The 9,518-nt window shown below is 42.7% G+C and overlaps 1 long non-coding RNA gene across 2 annotated transcripts; it reads left to right on the top strand.

The window, feature by feature from the left end:
* Nucleotides 1-691: 691 nt before the first annotated feature.
* LOC107052071 lies at nt 692-8,411 on the top strand. 2 transcript variants are annotated; one of them, XR_003073446.3, is made up of 3 exons: nt 692-754; nt 1,020-1,169; nt 3,086-8,411. It is a non-coding gene; the product is annotated as an uncharacterized LOC107052071 (long non-coding RNA). The 2 variants fall into 2 exon arrangements; XR_005861390.2 differs by lacking the exon at nt 1,020-1,169.
* Nucleotides 8,412-9,518: the final 1,107 nt, after the last annotated feature.

Raw genomic sequence — 9,518 nt, 5'->3', positions numbered from 1 at the left:
TCTGCCATTTAATCTGTTTATATTGTATAAAAAGACCTTGGTCTGCCAAGTATAATATGGAACTTAGAAATGTAATGTACAATAAATGTGAAAGTGCAAAAGAAGCCTTAGAATTTCAGCAGAAGTACAATGGGGTACAGTGAGAGGCTCATTTATTCAGCTGCTTCTCACACAGCATTTTTTTGCTTATACTGGAGGTTAATTAAGGTAAAAGTGTTGTTGATTGTGCTCACAGAAAGTAACACTACACTGAAAAAGGCACCCTGCCACAAATTCCCCTTTATGATTTTCTGAAGGTGACAACACCTCAAACTTCTACTGCAGCCAGAGACTGGTTTTCGTTCTCTCTTTTCTGATGCATCCAGAAGAAGAATGAAACTGATGGATTGAAATAAAAGTCTGCACCATCTGTTTTACCAAGGTGAAGAGTGCTAGGAAAAGGTCATAATTTGTATATATGCCTCATAGCTCAGTGAGAAGAATGGATGCAACATTATCCTGTATATTTTTTCCCCATGTGGTGCTTTTTCTAACTATGCCAAGTGACTGCAGGTGAAAGAAAGCAACAGCATTGCAGTGAGGCCCAGTGCGATCCAAAGGCCACCACATTCCTGCTGTCATGAGGACTGTACTTAGTCACCATATGTGCTATCATGAGTAAAGTACTTCCTTGTTCAGCTCCTATTCACTTATTCAACCCATTGAGCAAACCAGCGTGAGAGGCTGCACATCAGTATTCAAGACGCAAAACGAGGTGAGGAATCTGTAAGGGGGGGCTTGGCTGGTTACCTTTGAAATGGGGTTGAAATTGCTGAGTATCCAGTTCTCACAGAGCCCTTTTTGTCAAGGGGTCTCAAAAGGTTTCTCAAAATTAACATCATTTAGAAGGTAATAAAAGTCCAGTGAAAGAAAAGCGAATGATTAACCACCAGCAGAGCCACAAATAGGTCTCACTCTCCTTTTCCACCAGACAGCACTGCCTCTCACAACATTGTGCACATGCTTTCTTTTCTTACCAGGAGCTGCGGGAAGGAGCCTGCTGCAGCAAGAAGCAGGGACAGAGAGTGCTTTCCCAGGGGCAATCCCTGCATGCCCTGCCCAGCCCCTGCACTCTGGGGTCACTGTAGGAGGTGACCAGGCTTGCAGTGCTGGAGCAGGGCGCCTTTGAGGTGAGTGGGGGCAGGTCATGCCTCCCAGACCACCCCTCAGGCTACCTGCAAAGCCGTGCTTTCACCTCTGCATGTCACGCACGTTATTAGGACTGTGTTCAGGACTTGCCTTCACCTTCTCCTTTACAAGAGAATCTGATGAATTTGCAGCAGGGAACCAGTGGCACTTTGTGCTTGGCAACGTGCTATGTGAGGCCAGGGACCAAGTGACTCAGGGAAGCTATTAATAGTCTCAGTTGGGAAGCTTATTGCCTCAATAATGTGAGTCATTAATTTGGCTTTTTAATCATTAAGAAAATACCTTTGTTTGATGGAGTGTTTGGGACAAAGTCAGACGTAAGAATTTTTTTCTGTTTTCCTTACTCCTATTGCATCAGTTATTAACTAAGCCACTAAACTCATAACTACCCTCTTTTTGATAATTTGCATCTGATGGAATGATTATATTTTTGTGTATACAAATTAGTGTGCAGCTAAGTCATTATTTCAAGTTGTATTGCTTTCAAAGTGCTCTGTGTTGGCATATGAGAAATCTGGAGCAATAAAGCACATAATACAAACAAATCAAATTAAAGGAAGTGTTATGGGGATTTACCCAAGGCATTTAGCTTGTCTTAATACCAGTTCCTAATGAAATTATGAGGAAATGTGTGAAAATTATTTCTACTGCAGTATTAAGGTGTCTTTTCCTCAAGTCACCTCTCCTCTACAAAACCAGTCAAAAGTTCTGTGGTTCCGTACTCACTGCCATTTACCCTTTGTTCTCTCCCCTAAAAATCAAACAGGAAAGCAAGTTCCAGGGATTCGGACAGGATATAATTAGAGGACCATGCATGAAGATCAGCCAGAAAGGGGTTAAAACAAGTTTCGGTAGCTAACTTAGATCCTTATTTTGTCTTAGAGATGGAGTTGATTGTCCAAAATATACTAATGGTGGAAGAATTTACAGCTCTTCCCAAGATTGTGTGTAGCAGCCATGGTGCTTTGCCCACACCAGCAGGGCTGGAGCCAGGTCAGCCTTTAGGGCTCATCCCAAATAGGTATGGGTGAATGCTTCCCTGGAGACCCTGTCCACTTTCCGACAAGGCACAGGTGCCTTTTTAGTGCCACTGTTCCCTATTAGGCTGATAACACCTGTCCTACCATCACCTGCTTCCCACTTGTATCCCAGCCTGTTCCACCTGCCAAAGTCTTCCTCATGACAGATTAAAAAGTGTCTTCAGCCTGTACTGAGCCCCACATGGCTTTTTCAAGAAGAATATCCTAACATTTTGGTAACTGAGGTTATTAGTGCAGAAAATCAATGCCAGTTTGTTATGTTCAGAACCTTTTAATGTTACGTTCATTAAAATCTTATCATGGTAGATCTTTTTCAGTAAAATCTTTGAGAGGTTTTTTATGTCAACAAATCCTAGAAAGCCTTTTATATCAATATTAATCTTATGAAGTCCTTATTAATAGCAGCACAACTTCTGAAGACTTTTTTAACTACAAAAATCTTACCAACAGTTTCTAAATTTACTGTGAGCTCTTCAAAGGTAAAAATCAAAGTAGAAGTAAGCAGTGCATTACAAAGTGAGAAGACAGGAAGTATTGCATTCTTAGAAATCTGACACTCTATAAAGCACCATTCATGTTGTGGTGAACTTTAAATGCAACCCAAGAGAATATGAAATATAATATATGGACAGAAAATGTCTGAAAAGGGACACAGCCATCACAGGACAGAAAGACCTTCTCTGCTTAAAGTAAGGTACAAGCGTAACAGCAAAAAGCACAGTGACGAGTAAGATCCATTTGTATGGACAGGTAAAGTGGACAAGGATGTGCAATTGACATTATGACCAGGCAACATGGGCTGCTGGGCAACTTGTTCTTCCAAAGATGCTCATGGCTTCCTAACATCTCCCCTTCAGACAGAGCATCAGAAGGACTGCCAGCACCGGCATTAGAGCCATCTGAGACAGGAATCATCTCCGTAACCAACTCGGCCTCCTTGCACTCTGCTGCTGGGCTGTGACCATGACACTCCGGATCCTCATCTTCTCAAAGATCAAAGATTTATCTTGTGGCCTCAGGCTACCTGCAGGTCCTGCCAGAGCCTTCAGCTCTTGTTGAGTGCTTTTTGCTCTGTTTGCACAATTCAGAAAGCTTCAGACTCTGTATTTTGCACTTTTGACCTGTTTGTTTTGATGGCTCTTTAAGTCAGATTCTTATTTACAGGCAAGCTTTGTTTTGCCAGCTGAGTGGCTACTTCTAACATACACGATGTGACCTGCAGGCTTGAGCTTTCAAATAGATCTTGCATTAAGCTGCACTGGAAGTCAACAGCGATAGAAATTCTTGAAATGAAGCAGCACAAGTGCAGTGGTTTCTCCAGGTCCATGGTGCACAGCTGCCCTCATGTTTGATCAGCACACACCATTCTGGTCCAAATCCCCACAGCTGCATAGCCAGCAGCCATTCCTCCACTCCCTGCTCATCGTCTCTGTCAGGCAATTTCAAGCAGCACGTCAAAACCTTCATGTTCTTTCTTCAAAGTGGGTGTGGATTAACATGATCCTGGTAGTTATCATCAGAGGCTTAAATGCCTGTTGGAAGTGCTGTACGAGTTGTTGAGCTCTCAGCCCCATGTTCTGACCATTTCCAACGGGTGCAGGAGAAAACATGCTGTCACAATTCAAGGCCATTTTTTCCTAAAAGCAAACTCTGCTTCCCTCGGATTTTCTTCTTTATGATTCGAAGCTGACCTGTAAGAGGTGTCCTCAGACTGGGCAGTAAAATTCACAGACTCTCCTGGGCTAAGAGAAGGGGATGACAGCACCATGAATATGTAGATTATTGGTTATACTGGCAGTCGCTCTCCCTTTGTCATCTTTTTGTTCTTGTTGCTTAGGGAGTGGTTGAATACTTCCCAATAAACTCTGCTCCAGAGGCAGGACCACTGCTGGAGGCATTGACCTCTTTCAGAGGTACAATGTACCTTTCAGAGGTACAGAAAGTCAGTGGCATCGTGCAGAGATTGACAGGGCAAAAAAAGAGGTTCTGAAGATCAGTCTGCCAGTGTGTGTGAGTAGCAGTTCAGGCCCTCTTTATTTGGGATTGCTATCGTTTCACAAAAGAATTGTTCTTTCTCTGGGACCAGGGAATAGTTCCCATAATTAGAACCTGTTGGTGTGTTTTAAGTTGTTAAAAAACTACAATAAGAATGGAAGGATTATTGCCCTTTCACCTTGTGTGGGCTTCAGCTATGCTTGAACTTTTGAGGGCTGCATTTTGATCACTGACTGCTCAAAGCAAGAAATTTGCAGGCTTGAGCTTCAGTAGAAATGACCCCATTCTGCATTTCTCCCCTCACAAGCAGCAGAACAGCAGCTGCTCCATGCCTGTATGTGGCATGGAGTATGTCTATGAGCTGCTGGCCTGTGGATGTGCTTATACTAAAGAACAAACAAACAAAAAACCCTCTTAAATATGTAAAATTATGTCAAGTTGATTTTTAAAAAGGAAAAAAAGTCATATATTTCACTTTTTTTTCTTCTCATTTTCCCCTACTTGTAACAGAGGTGTCTGGCTTGTGTTTTAACATGCCAACATGTGGATTGTTCCCCACTGAGAAAGACCCATCGTTGTGTCAGAGTGAGACTTTGGTACAGCACAAATACTGCCCTGCACCTTCCCTAAAAGAGCCCCTATGTATCACAAGGCCTAATACAGCCTTATCAGCCTGTGAAAAAGAAATTGTGAAATCTCTGCCCATGACAGAAGCCAGCCTCATTTTACAGCACAAAGCAAATTAACTGGCCTCTATGATGTAGGTGGGTTTTTGTCTCTGAGTGCATTTCAGCAATCATTAGATAGGAGACAATCCATGCAGTATTATCTGTTGAGCATCCCGTACAATTTACATTTCATTTTTCAAATCGTTTCCAGTCTCCCCCAATTAAACCAGCATTTTTACTGTGGTACGTGTACTGCTTAAGAGATGAGGCTTTTTCCTATTAGAGTCTTGTCATTTTATTTTGGCTTTGAATTTTTAAACAAATGTAATAAATTGTGACAGAGCACTGTGTTCACCCAACATCTGGATGCTTTTGTACATTTCACAGTTATCTCAGCCTCGTTATGATAATTAATACCAATTTACCACGATTCAAGCCAGCATTTCTGCCCTTTACTAGAATGAAGAATTTTAAAATCTTTTTCCCAGCTATGGTTATAGATACGTTAAAGGGGTTTACAGGTGTTGATATGACTTTGGCTCATTTCAAGCTTTGGAAAGCCACTGTGTTTTCCCACTGGTGCCATGTCATGCAGTCCTTTCCCAGGGGAGTCTGCCACCACCATATCTGCCTCCCTTCTGTCAACAGAAGGGACATCTGCTGGCATCTGTGGGTGCTGTGCGACATCCTGTCCAGATTCTGTACAGATATAGACACTCAGACTTGTTATATTCATCCTCTTAGATCTGGGCATGACCAGCAATCTGAATGCAGAAAGGTACCTGGTATTTGCAGTTCCACTAGTTCCAGCTAATTATTATTGCTTATTCTTAATGCCCATGGTCTTGTAGGACCTCACTGCAATGTTTTGTTTTTCAGCAGCTTAGAAAAACAGTGGAAGACATAAAAAAGCTTTTGGTACTGATTGATGTCTTCAGCCTGTGAGTTAAGCCATTTGGCTGGAGTGGGGACACCTCTATGCAGGTATCCAGGACTATTTTCAGGAGCAGTACCAGACCATAACTTGAGTCACTGAGTCTCTGCACCATAGTAGATCAAAAGAAATCCAGTATTTCCCATGAAAAGGTTCAGGAAGTGAATAAACTGTGACAGGAGGAAAGGCAGTAGTGATATAGGCCTTGAAAACATCGTGAGGTCTCTCCTTTTCCAGGAAGGACAGTGAGATCATCTCATGTTGTTGTGCTTTAACCCAGCAGGTAGCCAAGCACCACTCAGCTGTTTACTCACTTGTCCCCCTTCCCAGTGGGATGAGGGAGAGAACTGGGGAAAAAAAATCAAAGTGGAATTCGTGAGTTGAGATAAAAACTATTTACCAGGATAGAGAAAAGGAAGCAGAAAAAAAGGGTAATGGTTATGACAATTATATATATATGTGTAACAAATGATGCACAATTGCTCACCATCAAAGTCCTGGTAGTCCCCAAGCAGCGTCAGGCCTCCCAGCGAACTCTCCCTTTTTCAAGCTTTCCTTCCGCATGATATCCTATATTACGGAATATCCCTTTGGCCAGTTTAGGTCAGCTGTTCTGATTCTGTCCCCTCCCAGCTCCTTGGGCCCTCCAGCCCTCTGACTGGCTGAGCAGTAGGAGAAGCTGAGATAACGAAAACATGCTTGACTCTGTACAGCACTGCTCAGCAACAACTAGAAATGTCTCATCAACATTGTTTTTCTGCTAAAATGAAAACAGCATCATACCAGACACTATGAAGGAAATCAACTCTGTCCTAGCTGAAACTAAGACACGTGATCATCATGCTGTTTTGATTGCTATATGCTTGTTTCTGGTACAGTAAAATCTGGATTAGGCCTCTGAAGTGCCTCACTAAAAATTAATAGCAAAGCAATATTGTAAAAATCCAAGTACTCCACAAAACAGTGATTCCCTTTTCAAAGACTGGCTGTATGCACTCCTTTATTGTAACATACTCCATGTGTATGAAATGGATTAGGGGGATAAGGACAAAATGTACCTTACAGACAGTGCTGCCAAAAAACAACAGCTAATTTTTGGCTTTATAGGCAGTCCAATGGTGGAGTGTTTCTCCTCGCGGGCACATGACTGTGATCCTAAGGGACAAGTTCCCTCAAGGAAGAGCTACTTTTAATGAGTTCCCTTCTTGATGGCAGTTTGTTTCATCCCAACTGAGTTAGAGCTACGTAGAACAGGGTTTTTGGATGACCGTAGATTCCTTAGTTTAAGCCTGTTGCCTACTTTTTTAAAGTGTCCATGAAGGTAATTACTTCTCTGTTTTTCTATGAGTCATCACTTCATCTGTTGCATGAGTAAAAGGTAGGTTGACTCAATCCAACTTCTGCAGAACCTTGATGAACAATACATTGATTAAGCCTTGTTTTCAGCGTAGAGTAGAATTCATCTTGAGAAAACAAAAGCAAAATAAAAATATCAGTAATTTGTTCTTTTCTTTAGCTGTCTTTGGACTTAGCTGAATTGCAGAACAGTATGGAGAGTCTCAATCATTTCTTTTTGTTTGTTGGTTTGACTATACCAAATGTGTTATGGAGAACTGTAATGAAAATGTACCCAGAGAAAAAAGACTTATGGAAGCTTTTTGTTTTAGTCAACAAATACTTGCCACACCTGAACATTATTTTATTGCCAAGTGGATTGGGGTTACAGAAAAAAAGTTTTTTAAGTACAGTAATATATAATATTAATAATATCTCTTTCTGGAAGTTTCTAGACTGTTCCCAGGCATAACCTTCACCAATGTTATATGGAGATCTTCATGCAAACTTATCAGCTTTGAAAAGGGACGATGAGCTGTTATGAATTGTTCTGTACTGGAAGGAGGAAGAGGCCTGTGGCAGAACTACACAGACAAAAGCTTTCCTTTGGAGCTTACCAGTTTGACTAGGACTGAATTGTGGCAAAGGCCTGGGGGAAAAACCCTTTCAAATAAGTCTAACATGTGCATCTCAGGAAAAGCTTGATGGAACCTAGCAGTGTGAAGATTGAATAGCCTGGTCAAAAAAAGACGAAGATAAAGGAATGATAGAGAAGTAGTCTGAGTAATTCCTCTGGAGGATGTTTCGAGTTATATTTGCTGAAGGCTGTTTCATCTTCCTGGCAATCTTGATTGAAATAAAGTTGTACATACTATATTTCAAACATCCTTATCTATGGTATACACAAAGAGCGAATCTTAAATTTCTATGTCTGTATATGAGTATATGTTCTACTGCCTGTGAAACAAAAAATGATAATTGAGATGATCTGCCAGAGGAGCTGAAGGAGCTGAAGTCTACCCAAATGAAATACAGCCAGTATTATCTGAGTACGGTAACTTTGGGTTTTTTTTGTTTTTTTTTTTTTTTTGTCTGAAGAAGATCCATCATGTATGTCATCAGGAAGTAAATAGAAGCTGTGTAGGACAAACCATTTGTATCTCAGTGTGCAGAGCTACAGAGCTGCCAGGGTGATCATCTTCTAACTTTGTTCCTGTATGCTTGGTTCTCTGAATTATATTTTTACATGTATTGTGACTATGATGACTGCAATGATTACATACAAGACATCTGTCTTTAAAAGTCAGACCAGTTATCCTCAGGTTTCTCCACTCTCTGACCTGGCAGTCTTGGCTGGGGAGCAGACTAAACCCCCCATGATTCAGGAGGAAACAGTCAGAGACCTGCTACTCCAACTGGCCTGCCAGAAGTCCATGGGACCAGATGAGATTCATCCAAGAGTGCTGAGGGAACTGGCAGAGGCGATAGCCGAGCCGCTTTCCATCATCTATCAAGTGCTCCTTGTTGACAGGTGAGGTCCCAGAAGACTGGAGGCTTGCCAATGTGACTCCCATCTACAAGAAGGGCTGCAGGGAGGATCCGGGGAACTACAGGCCTGTTAGCCTGACCTCGGTGCCGGGGAAGATTATAGAGCAGATTGTCTTGAGGGAGATCACGCAGCATGTGCGGGACAACTGGGGGATCAGGCCTAGCCAGCATGGGTTCACAAAGGGCAGGTCCTGCTTGACCAACCTGATCTCCTTCTATGATCTAGTGACCCGTCTAGTGGATGAGAGTAAGGCTGTTGATGTAGTCTACCTAGACTTCAGCAAAGCCTTTGACACCATCTCCCACAGTATTCTCCTGCAGAAGCTGGCAGTCCGTCGCTTAGACAGGTACGCTCTTGGCTGGGTAAGGATCTGGCTGAAGGGCCGGGCCCAGAGAGTGGTGGTGAATGGAGTTAAATCCAGCTGGTCATGAGTGATGTTCCCCAGGGGTCGGTGCTGGGGCCTGTCCTGTTTAATATCTTTATTGATGACCTGGATGAGGGTATTGAGTGCACCCTCAATAAGTTTGCAGATGACACCAAGCTGGCTGGAAGTGTTGATCTGCCTGAGGGTAGCAAGGCCCTACAGAGGGATCTGGATAGGCTGGATAGCTGGGCTGAAGCCAATGGGATGGGATTCAATAAGACCAAATGCCGGGTCCTGCACTTTGGCCACAATAACCCCAGGCAACGCTACAGGCTTGGGACAGAGTGGCTGGAAGACTGTGTAGAGGAAATGGACCTGGGGGTGTTGATTGATGCTAGACTGAACATGAGCCAGCACTGTGCCCAGGTGGCCAAGAAGGCCAATG

This window comes from Gallus gallus, chromosome 1, assembly GCF_016699485.2.
Source record: "Gallus gallus isolate bGalGal1 chromosome 1, bGalGal1.mat.broiler.GRCg7b, whole genome shotgun sequence".
Lineage (NCBI taxonomy): Eukaryota > Metazoa > Chordata > Aves > Galliformes > Phasianidae > Gallus > Gallus gallus.
The sequence above is the reverse complement of the archived record's forward strand: the minus strand, read 5'-3'. Positions and strand labels throughout refer to the sequence as shown.